The 18,345-nt window shown below is 41.6% G+C and overlaps 2 protein-coding genes across 2 annotated transcripts in view; one reads left to right on the top strand and one right to left on the bottom strand.

Moving 5' to 3' along the window:
- Window positions 1–6,351, bottom strand: part of LOC1275499 (synaptotagmin-5) — a 31,163-nt gene extending 24,812 nt beyond the window's left edge. The window contains exon 1 of the mRNA XM_061660559.1: window positions 5,721–6,351. The gene's annotated coding sequence lies outside the window, so the exon portion shown is untranslated. The remainder of the gene's footprint in view (window positions 1–5,720) is intronic.
- A 4,484-nt stretch (window positions 6,352–10,835) lies between these two features.
- The window catches only part of LOC1275495 (dual 3',5'-cyclic-AMP and -GMP phosphodiesterase 11), a 93,487-nt gene continuing 85,977 nt past the window's right edge, over window positions 10,836–18,345 (top strand). Inside the window, exons 1-2 of the mRNA XM_061660529.1 lie at window positions 10,836–10,963; window positions 12,742–13,057. The gene's annotated coding sequence lies outside the window, so the exon portion shown is untranslated. The remainder of the gene's footprint in view (window positions 10,964–12,741; window positions 13,058–18,345) is intronic.

The raw sequence follows: 18,345 nt of genomic DNA, 5'->3' as shown, positions 1-18,345 counted from the left end.
CCAATGAGAGTTGAAAAAGAAAGAAGACTTTTGCGAGAAACGTTCCGAAGTGGTTAATCGTCCTATGGTGAAAATTATTTGCTCCAAAAATTCCAGGAATCTGGTTTGATGAACGCTAGACCTCTTCTTGTAGTTGAGTTTCTTGAATGTTAAGTTCTTAGAACAATCTCATAATCCAAATGCCATACATTCAACTCAATTCAAAAATGTTCAACCAGTTTTGGTAACTGAATCGTATTCTATTCCCAAAAACATGCACCTCATGGAAGACAATTTTCGTTAAATTTTTAAGACCGAGATCAAAGTGATGAAGCGACCCTGGCAACATATTGCAAACCAGCAACAGCATAGAAATAATATTAAAGCAAAAGATTTACATGTTCTGAGAATCCTGTCACAAAGTTTGAGGATGGAACTGTATCATACTTTGCTGTCCAAATGTGCCGAGACCCTGTAAGCAGAAGAGCTAGAACAAAATGCTCACAGGATTCTTTGCCTTCGTATATGTGGAGATCTTAGCCGATCAGAATCGTGCAGCAAATCAAGCTCGAACTGGATGCAGTGGGCTGGTCATGTCATTGGTATGACGCTGGACAACGTATCTCTGAACATAAATTTAGACCTTTTACTAGCACACATAACTCATGCTAGACCCATATTGAATTGTTAAGACGGCGTGGACTCTGCCTCCCATCAAGACTAGGATAAAAAAGGCGCGAGACCATGATCGATTTCTTTACCATGATCAGCATGTTTTCCAAGATCACGAGGTAACACCTTGTTAGTACGTTAGTAGGCATTGAACGGCGCGCCTAAGATCTAATACGGATGTCACACCAGGCATAAACTCAAAATGTTTACGCTTGATTTGTATGGGAGAGCGAAAACTTCCTGTCAAAAGATTATGGGGTTGTATGGCTGAAATCCAGTTTACGCCAAAGTTTACGCATCGTGTGACGTCCGTATAATGTTAGACTGTACGTATCCTGCCAACTACCAGTCCGAACATAGCCCATTTCTCATCCAAACCACCTCCTTGCAGCAAAGTCTGATTGACCGTTTGCGTGGTTAATGTAATTCTTGCGAAACCTATATAAGCCCAACATGACTGTGTAGGTTGTAATGTCAAAGATGCTGTGGTAATGCCTAGCACACTATTTATCCAGGACAATGATTGATGTACTCATCAATGTACTGAAGGGCTCAATTTGTTTCTTGCTGCACAGCACTACTACCCTAGCAAAAAAAAAACTTCCTTCTCGCTCTGTCAAGTTTGATGGTGTACTACGAGTAAAACGAGCAAGTCATATTGATTTTGTTCGTTGGGCATCGAAAGCGAAAAACACAGCTGCTGGACGTTGAAAGTGTTATTTGTAGAATTGCCTCGGGCAGTTCCTAGAACGCCACGTTTTTCCAGCCCTAAGCAAAGCAGTTCATATTTCGTCTGGACTGTTCTCAGAAAAATAATCTCAGAAATGAAATAGAAGCTTGTCCTTTTTACCCCAATAATGAAATAAAGGGCGGCTATTGTATTACAGAAAAAAGTTCCAATTATTAACACTTAGAGATGGTAATTTACTGAAAGAGAACAAAAATGAAAGGTAACTTTACTTACTTTTCTAACTATTTTTCTATGAGAACATATGTATACGCTGTGGAACGCTGTTTATCCGGGCTCTTCGGGACTCGACCTTGCCGGGATACACGACTAACATGGATAATGAGTCAAAGTATATATTTTATCACAAATTCCAGATTTTTTTCGATTTATATTATGTTTTGGTAAAACCTAGTAAGTTTTTATTTACTTCATGTTTTTCCAATGAGAATATTTGAAATGTGCCATGAATTATAGCGTTTTTGTAATGGCAATATGATCTGATAACCTTTTTTTTTCAAATATCCTCCTCAGCAGGCAATGTCACTTTTGTATTGAACTGTCATTTCTACACAGCACGGATAAACGGACAGCCGGATAAAAGGTACCCGTATAAACGGCGGTCCGCAGTACTTGCTTACCGTTACTGGTTGTCAAATAGACATAGAGCTAAATATTCCTAGTAACTAGTATTACTAACTAGTAAAGGCTAAAATAACTAGTTTATAGTAACTGGCTAGAGTAGCTAGTAAGAGTAATTAGTTATTAATAGCTAATCGTCAAAAACACGAAAGAAATATTGTTATTGTATTTTATTGTATATTCAGGAAGTAATTTTCCAAGTGAAGTGGTCTCATCAGTAAGCTTGGTTTTAATTGAGCCGTTTGTTACTAGTCGAAACTATCATATTGAGCGTTAAATTTACTATTTACCTTTCACAAGATACAACAAATTAGTTATAAGTAACTGGTGGTTGGACGAAAATGATAAATGTAAATAGTAAGAATAACAAAATATTTGCAACGAGCTACGAGTAAATAATTACAAAAATGTGTAGGTTAAATAATAGATCATCGGAACGATGTGTTGAAACTAAAAGTGACCTGCTTACACTAGCAAAGTAAGCAAAGTCGAATGAAACCACAAATTAAGGATGAATTAGTGTATATATTATGTTTAAAAAATGTAATGAATTCATTGTAAAATTTATCATTTTCGTATACTTTCGTAAAAAATAACCTCGCTCTTTACGTTATGACCCGACACTTCACGGAAGATGACTTCCCGCACACTCATTTGCGGGAGATGATTTACTGAACGTATCGGTTTTCATACATCTCGCCTTATCGTGCCCATTCCACGCCAGTAAGCGCCGTCTAATAAAATGCCGGTCCACCAATTTGCTTATCATCCTAACATGGTACTCTCCATGTATGCTTTTACACACTGCTATCAGCCTACATACAACACGGCGGTGTTTCTTTCGAATGCAACGAAAAAAAAAAAACGATACAAAACCACTCCAACAACAAACCTTTTTATTAAGCACCTCTCTGTATAAATTTCTCTCTCTCTTTCTCTAATAACGCGTGCCCCAATACGGTGGCCCTCCGTATGGTCGGCGGGGTAAAACATACCGACAAAAATGGATGCAAATGAAATGCAAATATTTTCCGCTTTGTGCTACGTGCTTCCATTGCCCGATAACAACGCAGCCTGGTGTGTATGTGTGTGTGTTTATATATTGTAAGCTATTGCCATAACCATACACCACAGCGATGGGTGTTGTATGGGGCAGGAAAATATTGTACCCGTGCCCGGCAGCACGAAACAAATGAAGTCAAAAGGTCAATATTGTGCTGGCTTGCTTCCTTTTCCTTCGGTTCTCTGTGTATGTGCGTTCCGCGATTACTTGCAGGGGATTATCGATGTTAAAGACGTATTGTATTGAGGCAAGCATAAGCAGTGTACCACTTTGTGGCTGGGAGCTTTATATCAACCGGTTGAATAAATCCATTGATGTTGAATTGTTTTGCTTTGTTGCAAAAGTTTGGAAGCGGGAGAGGGTGGGGGGGGGGGGAGGAGGGACGTTTGCAACGCTAACTATAAAATTGAAACGGAACGGAAAGAGAAGTGAGCTTTCGAAGAGCTTTGTTGGTTCAGGTCAATGGTTCGTGGTAAACAAGGCACATTGAGTTTGGCCACTTTTTGGGTCGGTTAGTGTTAATGAGATATGTTAGGAATCGCTCTTAATTGATTTAAGAAACTTTGTATGGCAGTATTCATGATATGCCGTTAGATATGCAAAGCCACTCTCAACATATTAGATTAAAGAAGGGAAAAGAGCTGCTATCAAGGCAGCAAAGAGCACAAAATGAAGAAAAAAAATCATATGTATGACACAATAAATTTGTTGGGATTTAAAGAATGTTAATTAGCAAAGATTTAAGCAATACGGCTTCCACCTTGCCTTCCCATTCCTCTTAAATTAGCAAAATGTTTTTGTTTCAAATTTTACTACTAAATAATGTATGTAATCATACAAAATTGTTATAAATAAGCAAAAAATTAACTACTTTCTTCATAATCACATCACATCAGCGGTCGGAAAAGTTCGGCCCACGGGCCAATTGCGCCCCGCCGCAAGATTCAATCCGGCACGCGAACATATTTGCCCGATTTTGAAAGATAAGAATAAACTATTCCTATTATACCGTTCGACATTTTATACCGTCGAACTCTTCCAAATTTGATTAATATAACATGGATTGACGGACTAATCAATATGGTCAATCTCGCGCACATTTTCTCCCGTATGTACCACTAGCAATGCTGCTGGATGACAAAGCTCATTTGAAAATAGGAACGAATTTGAAATTAGGACAAAGCTCAATTTGAAAATAGGAACAAATATTTAAAAAAACCTGAATGTTGTTTTTAAGAGTACAACGATTTTCAAGGAGCCTTGTTTTTTTAAAGGAATCAGATATCAATTTGTCTAACATGGCACTACCATTTCTTAAAGCATTATAATAGGTACTGAATGTCCGTGTGTCTCGATAATTTTCCATTCGATAATCAGCCATTAAGGCCTTTGTATCATTCCCCAAAAAATCCCCAATAATTTATTTTATTTTAAATTTATTGCAGCATGGGAGGAGGTGTTCATTAAGAAGTGATATTGCTTTTGCTTTTGTTGTTTAGCACTTTTAATCATTTTTGCCACAACCGAGGAATCTTTACAATCAATTTCAATACTTGTTATTTAATACTATAACTTTGAACCTTGCTTGGATCATGTAATAATTTAAGAAAAACTACATCCTAATGTAACAAACTATGCTAAAAAAACACAAACAAACTGTATTCATTATATCTAAAGTTTGCCGACCGCTGGTCAATGAAAACAAAGTTCATATGGATTGCAAAACAAAACGTAGCTGAAACCGTTTATTTCCCAGTAAAAACCATACAGTTTATGACAATATTAAACCAATTGAAACAAACCGGGCCATAACTATTTTTTTTATCGAAAACAACGATTTTAGGTCAAGTGAACAGTGTATTGAAGTACAAGTATAAAAAGTATAAGCTTGAAGTATAAGCAAAATAATAGATAATTGTGTGTTTTAAGTTCAATATGTTGTATTATCAGTAAAAAAGCAATCATAAAGAAAGGGTCCACGCGGTTCATGTACATTCGACAGTGGCTAAACATAGCTCCACCAACACATACGTACCGTAACAAAATTATATTTAAACTTTACGAATTAAACCAATTCAACCATAAAACCCTTCCAATGTCTACAGGCTACAGGAAAAGAAGGAATGCAACGTCTTTCCTCTCAACAAGGTCAACGCTATCTAACCTTCTTCCCATGTTACCTTTCCCCATAAGCCCCACTTGTAACTTTTCTCATTAGATGAGCTTCATTTCAATATCACACACAAGGCCATACGCTCACACACGCATAAATCACAATGGATGGCGTGGAAAAGCGGGAAGTGTCTCGTAGCAACAACAACAAGCGCTAGCGCAATCTTTCATTCCGACTAACAACCTTCACACACTCTAATTGGACCCGTCCAGCAAACTTCCTCGGTAAGGCAAACCCCATCGCAAGCCGTCCTGGGAGCGTGCCAATGAATGTTTGCTACCACCACCAGGTTGGTACGGAAAAGGGAAGGATGGGACAGTGAAGACCTCTCCTTTGCTTTGTCATCGTTTGTGTTGTCTTTTTTTTTCTCTTTGCCCCTCAACAAGTGGCCCATACCCGGCGGGTAAGTGGCAAGTGGTGTCCATACCGTGTCCGTATGGATGGTGCAGGGCTCGTTCGCTTACCTCTTCGCTGGGGGTTTGTCCGGGGTTTGCCGCGTGATGGTAATACGGTCTGACACTAATGCTATCGTATGATTCACACATCACTCACATGCTCGACGGGGCTTGAATGATTTCAACGGTATTAGCGCAGCGTAATCTCCTCCTCGGCAACTTGGCAGCACGATCACTCCACCGCTAAATGTGGATGCTTTTTTTTCGCCACACGAATACAAGGAATCAGCCACTACACATCGCTACAAATTTTCGCACCTGTACACTTTGTTTCACTGCAGATGAGCGGAAAAGTGGCAATGTATTACCATTTCCGGAATTAATTCCATCCGACGTGCGGCAGCATCACCACCAGGCGTCAACAACGCCACCATTACCACGAACAATGGGGAGCCACCATTTGTTATCGCTTTCCCCCCCCCCCCCCCCCCCCGAAACGCACTTGCGGAGCCCCTTAACCTGGCGGAGTGTTGTAAGTTCAACCTGCAGCTTGAGTTTTGTTCTGGCGGTGGCCAAAAATCGATATCTTTCTCCTTAGCTCGCAGCGCACCTCTTTTTTTTTTGCTGGCACGCTCTACAGATGAGGATGGTTCTTCGCAGTCGTGTTCGGCCAGCACGGCCCGAACATCAGCACGCTACTGATAGTGCTCCGATGGTTTTTGCACGCCCCGTATCATGTCGCTTTTTTGCGATGAAATGCAACTTCCCCAGCTGGAAGGCTGGAAAGGTGAGCGCCCACTCACCCAGTAACTCACAAGTGCCCTACACTCAGCGTATGAAATCAACAGCGACTAGGCGCCTCCACTATGAGTGCCGGTAGCTCACGCTTAGTACTCAACGACCAGCGGCACCTCCACCGTACGTACTAACGGATTATTTTTAATTTTCAAAATAAAAGCGCTCATCCCTACGTACACATGTGTCACGCGAGTGAGGATCGGGACAGGCGATTGCCTTGATCAATAATTTATTTCCGTGCCCTTTTACGAGTCCCGGCGGAATTCGGGTGAGCAGTTCGTGCATGCAACGGTACGGCACGGCGCGCGCCAATCGCAAATAATAGGCGAATGGTGCACTGTTTGCACACGGCCCGGCAGGAAATGAATTAATGTCGCTTGGCCCTTCTCTAACTGCGGGGCCGTTGTGTTGTCCACCATGTGTACGACAAATCTCGGGAGCGGAATGTTTACAGATGTTTTTGAAGCGAAAGTTTTCGACCTTCGCTTATCGGTGGGAGTAGAAACATTCAACATGATGAATGTTCACTCAACCTTGAATGGAAGGAAGCGATGGAAGCGAACAGAGTGATAACTTTTATGACTCATTTAAAGTTTTTTTTTTGAATGGGGAGATAATGGTTAAAAGCTTGTGTGTATTTTTATTACTGAAATTTGCATCAATGGTCGAAATTAGTCGTTGTTAAGCATGTCTTGCGTCACAATGAGGAACATATCTTCTTTATTTTCTTTTTCATTTTGTTTTTTTTAAACGATCATATGGTATTGATAACTAGTGATATATTAGGTTAAAAATAATTTTTAATGTTGACATATTGCTAGTAATGCTTTTATTGGATTATTAAATACAACGAAACTTCAATAATAGAGATTCCTATAAAAACAAATGTTAGATACGGTAGAATATGGTCAAGCCCTTGCTCCTTTGAGTTGGACAAATCTGGTTTACAGGCTACTTACTTACTTACTTATTCGGCGCTACAAACAGTTTTCGATCTTGGCCCCAAGAGTGTCTGAAACTGCTCATGGTCTCGCCCCTTCGTCTTTCTGTCCAACACTATCCCGGCCTTAATAGCGCACGCCTTCGCGCCATCTTGCTACCTTAATTTGGGCCTATCACACCTCCTCTGTCCTTGATACCGGGCCATGTTACCGACAACGGAGCCTGACAATGAGGTCGCCGTACATTTCGTATAGCTCGTCGTTATAATGACTCCTCCATAGTCCTTCCACACATACGGGTCCAAGGATCCTTTTGAGCATCTTCCTCTCGAACGCGGCTAAGAGGGTTTTGTCAGATTTGGACAGTGTCCATGTCTCAGAGGCGTATGCTTCGTCCGTCGCGACAAGTTCTTTGAGGTGAACTGATTTTTCAGACTGTAGAATTACCAGTTGGCAGTCAGCATCCTTGCGCGCAACTCTGCTTCCACGCCTATTGTCGTTGCTGACCTTTAACCCAAAATAGATGAATTCTGGGACGACTTCAAAAGTGCGTTCACCTATCTGTACGTCACGCCTATGTAGGTTTAGATTAGTTATTGGTAGGGCCGCTGATTTTGCGACCATAAGTTTGGTCTTAGCCTCGTTTATCTGCAATCCGAGGTTCTCTGTCACCTGCTTGATTCTTTGGTAGGCTTCTGATACATAGAAGAGACGCAGACCAATGATGCCTTTGTCATCAGTATCTCTAGTTTACATAGACTATTAAAATCTGTGTGTATTTTTCGGAGCATCTTGAAATTCCCAAAAATTTACCCGATTGTGAAGGAAGGCATATACATTATCCAATTAGTTCACAAATTGATGATCTATCTTCTTACAAAGGGATATGTCATCGGTCCACACGAGTTATGTTTTATCAGGAACAGACGCGTCTACCATTTGACTGACTAGTTAGCTCTCCCTAAACGTTGATCTTCAAATAAAAAACCAAACAATAATATATAGCAATACAGATTTATATCAGTCGATCATTTTGGCAAAAGCTAATCGTTAAATGTTAAATTTTGTCAACGCTACATTTAGGTTGCTAATTACTGAAAGCATGCGTCAAATTTTGAACAGATATAAGCTGTTTAACGCATAAAAATTAAGTTTAGAGACAATGTGAAATATATTGGTAACTTGGAACAAAAGTTTAGTGGCAACTGCATTGTTTGATGAAAAAAGATAAAAAAAAAACGCTACTGGGCCGATCTTGGGGTACAGCCGTTGATTTCTACAACCCAACAATATGCCTAAACGAAGGACATAAGGACTATCGTGCTAAGAGTCCGTCAATAAGTCATTGATTGCCCAGTTCATTGGTGTGTTGCATACACAGAACGACTGTGGTTATCGTGCTAAATAAAAATAATAATAATAATAATAATAATAATAATAATAATAATAATAATAATAATAATAATAATAATAATAATAATAATAATAATAATAATAATAATAATAATAATAATAATAATAATAATAATGATAATAATAATAATAATATTAATAATAATAATAATAATAATAATAATAATAATAATAATAATAATAATAATAATAATAATAATAATAATAATAATAATAATAATAATAATAATAATAATAATAATAATAATAATAATAATAATAATAATAATAATAATAATAATAATAATAATAATAATAATAATAATAATAATAATAATAATAATAATAATAATAATAATAATAATCATAATCATAAAAACAAAATTTCAAAACTCTTCTCAAACAACAACTACTGCACACCGTAAAAGATAAAAAGGTTTAAGATAAAAAACTTTATAAAAAATATCTTGTCTTATGTTTAAAATAAATTAATAAATAAATCATTCATTTTCAAGCCCACAGTTTCTACTTCGATTAACATGACAGATTTTGAAAAGCCTTGGACGTTTGAATTCAAATACAAGTTATTAAAATTGTATGAGCTTTCTGTCAAAAGCTTTTGCTGTAAGCTTTTTAATCGATATTGACGCTGAGCCATGAAGCTTTCTGTTCTCTTCTAGGGTGCAACAGGTTAACTTTGTGTGCAACATATGGTAAGAATGCAACAGGAGGCTAGGCCCTCGATTATCGCGGACACTTCATTCTGCTGTATGGGATTATGGATTTTATGGGTTTTGACGATTTCTAAGAATTTCTTTTAATAAACTTGTTTGTGTATCATTTGAAAGCGTGTACATTGAATAATCATAAATCAATGCATGAAACTAATCTCTTCTTCTTCTAATTCTGCAAGCATTTTACCAAAACTGAATTTACTGCTCTATTTTGAACCGTTGTGCATGCTGTATTTAAAATGCCTTCCTACACAGAACCAAACGAAGCGTACTGTTTGCATCAATGTATGTGCAAGTGCACTCAAAAACACTACTCGAACAGAGGGCATCGCGTAACGTTTGCTGTTAAGAGCTACCTCTTCTAATGTTGAAGTACCGAAACGAGATTTAATCCAATCCTCAGCCTCAGCACAGAGTCGTCTTCGGTAGCTTGCGCCCTCCTGTGTGGAAAGGTGAAAATAAGTGTGCAGTTGTATGTTCAGTTTTCACAATTTTATTTTTGTAATAATATGACTTGCAAATTTTTGCAGCATTTCGAGAGTAGCTTTTATTGAACTGCGTCGTATGAACAATTTATTCAAAATACAAAAAAATAATGTAAACATTACGGCAAAAAGGGCACAACATCGTTGCAACATCTACGAAGCAACATGCGCCGTTTCTTCCAGGGGTGAGAAACTAAGGTCGTTTGCAAAAGTAGATTTTTATTATTTGTATTTTCTTTAACTTAATAGCTTGGATCTTATCAACTTTTATAAGTTGTTTTTTTTTATAATCTTATAAGAAATTTAAATAATTCAAAAAGGTATTAAAATTATATCGTTCTTTTTTGAAACTGTGGTATAGTTCGCATCCCTTTTCTTTTTAAAGTCTTTTGGTTTTAAACAACATGTTTAATAGTAAAAAAATCTCCATCAACTAATTAGACTAACTAGAATCTTAATAAGATAGAAGTCGTTGTGGATTTTTAACAATCAAATTTAATAACTTTTATAAAACCGAATTGTATGTATTGAGAATTTTAATCGCGTTTGCTTGCCACATCCCACTGCCGAATCGTAACATTCCCCTAATTGATTGAACTATTCCATTACATGATTCATAACCCTGTAACAATAATCTTGTATGAGTGATGCATATAATTAATTAATATTGCCAGTGTACATAAAAAGAATGGCACTTACATGATTTCTCTGTAGCAAACACAACTTCTACTACCATCGTACACTCCCTCACTATAAATTAGTTGCCCACCACTGACTTCACTGTGCGTCGCATCCGTTACGGTTGCCGCAACAGTTCGGTTTGGCCTACCGGAACCGCCAGAAATCACACGACAGTGAGCTCGAACGGACGTACAGAAGAAGTGTGCAAGCACGAGCGCGCGCGCGAACGCCACAACGCCCTCTCAACGCCGAACGCGAACGACCGAGCAAAGCGGAAAACGGTAAAAACCACCCCCGAACCCCGCCCCCCAAAACCGAGTTGGTTTGGCCCCGCGGTGCACCAACAACCTCACCCCCGTCACCCGCCGAAGGGTGGCGAATGTGCTTGCCGGAGGAGCGTTACTGCATCCTCAGTGTTGTTATCTGTGTGTGCGCGATTGTGTGCTATAATGTGTGTTCGAGTGTTGGTTCGAGTCTAGTTGTCTTTTTTTTCTTTCTTTTTGTTTTAAATCACGTCTGATAGGGAATTGTAGTATCTCGGTGAAGTGATTGCGTTCGACCAATACACAGAGAGTAAGAGAGAGAGAGAAAGAGGTGCAAGGGTCCGGAGGGCAGAATGGGCAATATTATTATTAATATTATTATTTTGATTGCATTTGCCGATCAAACGTGTGGGAAAAGGAGAGCGCGCGCGCACACAAACAAGAAGGGCAACCCACAGCTAGGGGGACGCGCGCACGTGCGATCGCGCGCTGTGGTGCAAATTGTATTGCACAAGTGCAATTTGCATTCACGGGGCCGAGAGAGGATCTCACCTTCCGTTTGATTGCACACCACCGTTTCACCACGAGCAGTTTCCCTGTTTTGTTGTGACCAAACTATTTCGACGCCCTTGATGGCGCCCGTTGCCCGATTTTTCGACTCAAAAACACTCCGAACGGAAGGACGGAGGTTTTAAAACTGTGTCAAAGGTGAACCCGATGCAAACCGATCGCCCATTCCCTCAAGGGAGCGGGCTGAACAAACGGATCGTGTGGCACCGCTTGAACAGGAAGAAAGAAAGGGGCTCAAAGAAGGGGCGTCCGCAACCCTCGCGTCTTTGTGTCTTGGTTCAGTTGCGTTTCTGCAGCAGCCTTCTCTCTCTCTCTCGCTCTTTTCTTCCCTTTACTTTCTTCTCGAAGCAAAACAAAAGCGTCCATTTTTCATCACCTACTGCGTGAATGGTTGAAACCGTCAAAGTCCAAAAACAAAACGTACGGCTACTGCAAGAAAACTGACCCCAGCAGCAGCCCTTTCCGGTCCACCTACAGTCGCACTATCGTCTTCGGTCGCGTTTCGTTTGAACATGAGTGTGTGTGTGTGTGTGTGCGCGTGTGTTTGAGGTCTTTATCTTAATTTGAATCTCTCTGTACGCCGGAGAGGCGGGGAGGCTGTCGAAACAAAAACGCTGTCAAAAACGGAAGCCCCATTCCGCAGTGACACGTTTGTGACAAGTGTTTGCAGTGTGTCCATGTGGACCAGCTGTATTCCAACCCCCATTTTTGGGAGGAGGCCAGTAGTGGTGAGCGTTTTTTGTAAATTTTCCGGCAAACCCTGTCACAGTATTGGTGAAGCGACGGTCACCGGTTCACACCGACCATAACAAGAGCGCGTGTGTGTGTGTGTGTGCCAAAGCATTTGTAAACACAGCCCGGTTGGCGGGGGGGCGAAGCGTTTGTGTTTGAACAAAAGTTTGAAATGTTTCGTTGCCAAGGTACCACACACGGTCAAAGTAGGTTTCTTTTCCCCCTTTTTTTTTGGAGAGCGGGGAGGGTTTGGTAGCCATTGAGAAAGAACGCAGCACCGTGCGTACGTCATCCGGTACGGTTTTTCAGTTTGCTTTCGCGCATTAATCATCACACACTACTCTTTGCTATTATCATTATCGGCTGCCGAGTTGGGGTGACTCAGCGTTCCGCTCGGCCCGACCGAGGTCGTCAGCTTTCGTCGATCAGTAAGAGTTGTTGTGTTGTGTTACGGTCGCCTCCTGCTCATATGCTCTTGCTCGTGACGTTTGCAGATCGTGTTTAATGTAAGCGCAAGGTAACGGCTAGTCTATCAAATGCATCCCCTTCTTATCAGTGCACGTGTAAAGTGAACCCCTGATACCCTAAAAGTAAGTGAAAAGTCACCGGCAACGGTGGTTAGTGCGCGAGTGGTACGTGTGTGACATAAAGATTCGGGGGCCAGTTTTGCGAAGTGCTTCACAGTCCGTTATATTGAGCACCCATAAATGATAACATAGCTACTGGTGGCAATACCAAAACCTAAAGCAGACGTGTACTATCGACGCAAGCAGACCCAGAGTTGCGGCAGCCGACACCATCCCGCAAAAGGTAAGTCACAAACACACATTAATGGCCGGCCAGATTTGTCGGCTGAAGCGCCGGAACAGCACATTTGGCGGCGAGCTCGCTCGACCGAAACCGTTCAACACACCGCCAAACGTCCCGGAAACGCTCCATCCGACCGCCTCAATCGATTAACAGCTTTGTGTGAGTGTGTTAGGGGTGTCATTTGGCAAAAAAAGAAAAAAAAAATGCTCGCAAATATTTTGTACTGTGTGGATTCTCCCATTTTGCACCCGTTCAAAAAGAAGAAAACCAAAACGGTTGCCCTTTCTTTTCGGTTCAGCTGGCACACTGCGCGGTGTTGACGCGGTAGCAATTTGAATGCGCGATGAGTGCGAGTGCGTCACACCCAGTGCCAGTGTTGGCCGACCGGACGTGTACATCACCCGGGTTGAAGAAGGAAGTGCACCCGGTTTTTGTTAAAGCTTCGGCAAACGGTGATGCATTCGCGCGCGCAAATAAACAGATCGGTGCGACCCGGGTGTGGGAAGATCTCTGCCCACACAATGTATAGCCGCAGGCCGCTGCCGGTAGGTGCAATTCCGTCTTGAACTTGAGCAAACTACTACACCCGAAGCGCGTGATGGCGCAAAGAGGCGTCAAGATTGTCTTGTGTAGCCGCGCGGCTGATAAGAAGCGGGGCAAAATTTATTGTTTTGATAAATCTTCTCTCACTCTCTCTTTCGAGGTGTCTGAGTAGGCGATGGCGCTCTAATCCTATTACTCTATTACGCTAACCATTGCGAGTAGGCCCTCATCTTGATCCTAGACCTTCCATCTCTTAAATCCACAGCGTCATTGAGATGTGGAACCTCAGTAGGTAGCAGTAGTGGTAGTAGTGCTCTTCAATCTTTCTTCCTAAAAAAGATGCGATCCACTACCAAACGCCAACGGAACGAGAAACACTTCCCCAATTTCACTGCTTCCCTTCAGAGACAGTTCCTGCTAAATATAAACCTCAGCTCGAGGTCAGCAGCACGCAGGGCAATACAGCCGAAACGGGTCAGTAATTTGTTCCGATCGTTCGATTATGTAAATCGCTATCCACAACTATACTCGCACACGCACACAGCAGCGTAACGGCTGTTCCACAGTAACGGCGCAATTGTGTGTTGACACATCTATGCCAAAACAGGTCAATCACTGCGTACGTACACGATCGAGCAAAGCAGAAAACGCAACCGAAGCGTCACAATGTCAACATTGATGGCAACAGGCACTGCAAAGCGAGTGTAATAGGCCTCGATACTATTTTTTTTGTCATGTGAGGTTGCGCTATTGCGTCGAAGATGAAGAGACGCGTTTTTTGTTGTTGCTGGTGCTGTTAGTACCTACCACCACGGTGGCTTCTGAAGGCCACTGGCAGTTGTCCGCTGTCGTCGAGCACAGAAGGCTACGGACACCATCATCGCCTACTGCTGCTGCTGCTGCTGCGGTTAACCGAACGTTAAGATAGCACTAAACCTCGGCTCTGTTTTGGCTCACCGTTTAGCGCACGCTGGAACCACCTGAGCTGACCTGAGAATTGGGCCAACTTTCACCTCACAGAAGCGAAGCATCGACAGACAGACCGGGTAGATCTTGACCTTCGTGGTAATGGTTTGGCCGTTGGATTGCGTTGCGTCAGTTGGAGCATGCCACATGCCGGAATCGGCACACCTACCCCCCATCCTTTAGCACGGTAACGGCAATGACCTTACAGAGATCACCACGGGTACCACCGGTGGACTCTTAATTTCGCCCTTAGCCCTTAAAAGAGAGCCACTACACTGTCTGGCATTGCCACGACCACTTTGGACGCTTCAAGTTCCAGTTTGCGATCAGATCGACGCAAAACAGGTTTGCCCGGCCACGCCGTTCGGGTCCGTTTTTGGGTGATTGTTCCAAGTTTCAGACAATTTTTATTTCCCCCTCCCCCGCTGCCCAACCTGTAACCCCTTCATCCCTGGTGGCCCCTTCCAGCCATTGTGTTTCAAGGATGAAGGCATAAATAAGACGCCGTGGACGCCGTGACCGTCTGACGGTCTCTCCTACCTCTCCCAGCTCGTGCCTGAGTGGTCCGGAGCCCTCCGGGCCCGGGTTGACGTTGGGAGGTTATTTTGCGTTAAAATTTTTTAATGCTCTGGCTAGCTCCTTCAACACCACGGTTTACCAGCCGAGCGTTGATAGTGGTGTGTGGTGGCTTAACGCGTATGTCACCCGCCCGGTCTGTGGCTGCGTGTGCCGATGATCGGTTATGATGAGCAAAATGCTATTGTGTTTTTATGCAAATCCTGCCGCGCGGCTGACCGGGAACCGGGTCCACGATTTTGTCGTCCGGAGCGTTTTGCAAATCGCTTCTGTGTGCGGGTTTTTGTTTTTTTTTGTGTATTATCTTCCTCCGGCTGTCGCTTGCACAGATGATGATAAAGGTCAGCCAGGCTCGGGAAGGGGTTGAGGTGGGAAATGGTGAGATTTATGAAAAAAAACATACACACATTTCGGCCCACACGCTGACGGAACGGTGGAATGTGCGCCAGCGTCCACCGAATCCGATTATGGATCTTTCTTTCTTTCTCTCCCGTTTTTGTTGGCTATAATTTTAAACCCCCATCTGATCTTTAAATTCTTTTTAAACTGGGGTTGATTTCAAGCTCATTCGAAAGGATTATTGTTTGACTGCGAATCATAAAACAAATACAAATACGCCTCTAGCGATACAGCAGAACAGCTCAACCAGGGGGAGTTTCCCCCCTGTTGGAGAGTCCAATACTTTGCTGAACTGGTGTGTTAGTTTTGTCTCCAGATGGCCTCGGGGATTGTTTAAACATATTTTCTACGGAAGGTCGATGCATTCTTGGGGATTTACTTTTTTTCTTGAAGAAACCAATGTCCTATCTTTAAGGGGCTATGCTTTTGGATAGTGTAGATTCAAGGTCTTTTGCTCAGCATCATTAAAACACACATATAATGGTCTATTTTTGGGAGGTTGAAATAGCCGTAGGACTCTATAACATGTTTACCATTAGCTCTGGGACACTTTGTTTTGTCTAGACTAGCTGCTAATTCACTGCCCAATTAAATTTAACGATACAAGTTTGTATGAAATCTGATCTAGGCTTTATTTGATATTGTACGATTGCAAGACAAGGGACAACAGAAGAATTTAATTTTGCGTAAAGATGAAAAAGTAGGATTTTGCATTATTTTCCCCCCTGTTTTCCATACATTTAAAGTAAATCAATTCCATTTTTTTTTTAGATCCAATTAAATAAAAATACGATTCTAACATGCACGAAGAAGATCCAAAATTCACTGGCAACACTAGAGTATTAATGAGATAAGATTAGCTTATAATTAAATTAAGATAAAAAATAGACGTGGTCAATCAATCTAAAGACAATCGATCAATTAATTAAAACGAAAAACAAAACAAAAACAACACGAATCGAATCAGAAATTCAATGAGGACCCTAGGAGCACGCGTAGGGATAGGAATTGAGAGAATCCTTTAGAAAGGACTAGAATCTTGTTGAAGGGTTTTGAGCAAAAACTTGAATTTTAACCAACTCGAGCATTGAATTAAGCGGATATAGTTACAGAACAGGAATAGTTACAGAACAGACTCAATGTTCTCAATGAAAACTCAAGCAACCATCCTTTCGATCACTGATCAAATCAGCAAAAGGAATGCGAAAGGAGAATTTTTCTGAATTAAGGCTGGAAATGGCTGAAGGAAATGATCAGGAAGTTCACGGTGCACATTACAGGGACCTGTCTAGACCTATTTTATATCTTCCGACAGTCAACTTTGCGTCCGTCTATCGAACAACAGGCACTGATTCTCACGAACAACAATTTTAGTGTAACAATTAAGTCTTCGACAGCATTAGCAGTGCAGGTTATCGTAGGGAACTCATAGACAGCGCTCCAGAGTTTGTGGGTCTATTTAACATTGAATACCAAGCTCCACAGTAATTACCATTTGTTGTATCTTTATCAGTTAAACATAAAATTGTTATTATATTATCGCAACAGAAACCAACATGAGGTTGACGAACATTAAGCATTCTAAAAGTCTGAGTACTTACATTTAAAACACTAACCCTTTTAAGATGCTGTAGTTGTGTAATCCATTACTTATGCAATACACAATCATGTTTAAAGCATTGTTCAAATGGACGATTGTAGCTCCATTGGGAAACAAAACAAACCAAATTGCTGGCGGGTATTTAAACAGGCACACGGGTGACATCAAACCAGCTCCACTACCGCCAACAACAACAACAACAACAACAACAACAACAACAGCAACAGCAGTAACCGCACAAACCCTCCACTTCAATCAAACCGAATCCCTCAGGGCAGCAGTGTGCAGCATTCGACTTTGACCGATTGTTTCTCAGCCCGCAAAACCATCTGCCCAGCCGGCATCTTGCTGTACGATGTTCCGTCGATCGAACGTCGGCAGCACCAGCTCCAGACCGCAGACCGTTGTTGTCGAGCAAGCGCAAATGTCGTTCACAGTTCGGACCCCCTCCCGGGTGTCGATCGTTCTTTATGTAACTTTATTAGACGAGTTTCGCGAAGGTTTGCTAATTGTGCCAATCACGGGCTGTTATTCCGCCCGCGAGCTAACCCCGCACACTGATCGCGTACGGCCGTAAACTGCGAATCAGCCCGGAAAGGAAATGGATATGGCGGAGGTCCAGTTTTGCTTGCGAGCTGTGAAGTTTTAGCATTCAATAGTGAAGTGGATTACTTAATAGATTTTTTTCATTAAGCTGGACAGAATTGGAGCATTCACAGTACATATAGAATAAAAGCTACGTTTTCGTAGAAATACTCAACCGAATCTATTCATCCCGGGGCAAGCTGCCGCTTCTGATTGCACGTGATTTTGTTTCGTATTTCTGTTTGTATTTTTCGTTTCTCTCCACGCTTGATGAAGCAGTAATTACAGCAGCATCCTTCTCCATTAGAGCGTACACAAACATGTTTGCAGCGTTGCTTGTGCAGTGTGCTGACATTTTAATTGTCAATTGAGACAGCGTGGAACGTAATCAGATCCACAATCTTTGTGTGGCGATTGCGTTTCACCGCAGCTGTTGTCTGTATTGCGTAGTAATCGCATGTCTGGCTAGTGCTTGTAATTTTCCCAACATTATGCATGATCACTACAGCACAAATCGGTTTCACTGTGATGATGTGGAAAAAAGCCAAGCTCGTACATAATAAATAACACGATTTAAATAATAAAACCCAAAATTCGGTTCAACAAAGCCGGTCCCCCG

This window comes from Anopheles gambiae, chromosome 3 (assembly GCF_943734735.2).
Source record: "Anopheles gambiae chromosome 3, idAnoGambNW_F1_1, whole genome shotgun sequence".
In the NCBI taxonomy this organism is placed as follows: Eukaryota; Metazoa; Arthropoda; class Insecta; order Diptera; family Culicidae; genus Anopheles; species Anopheles gambiae.
Note: the sequence above shows the minus strand (reverse complement) of the source record. Positions and strands in the feature narration are given on the sequence as shown.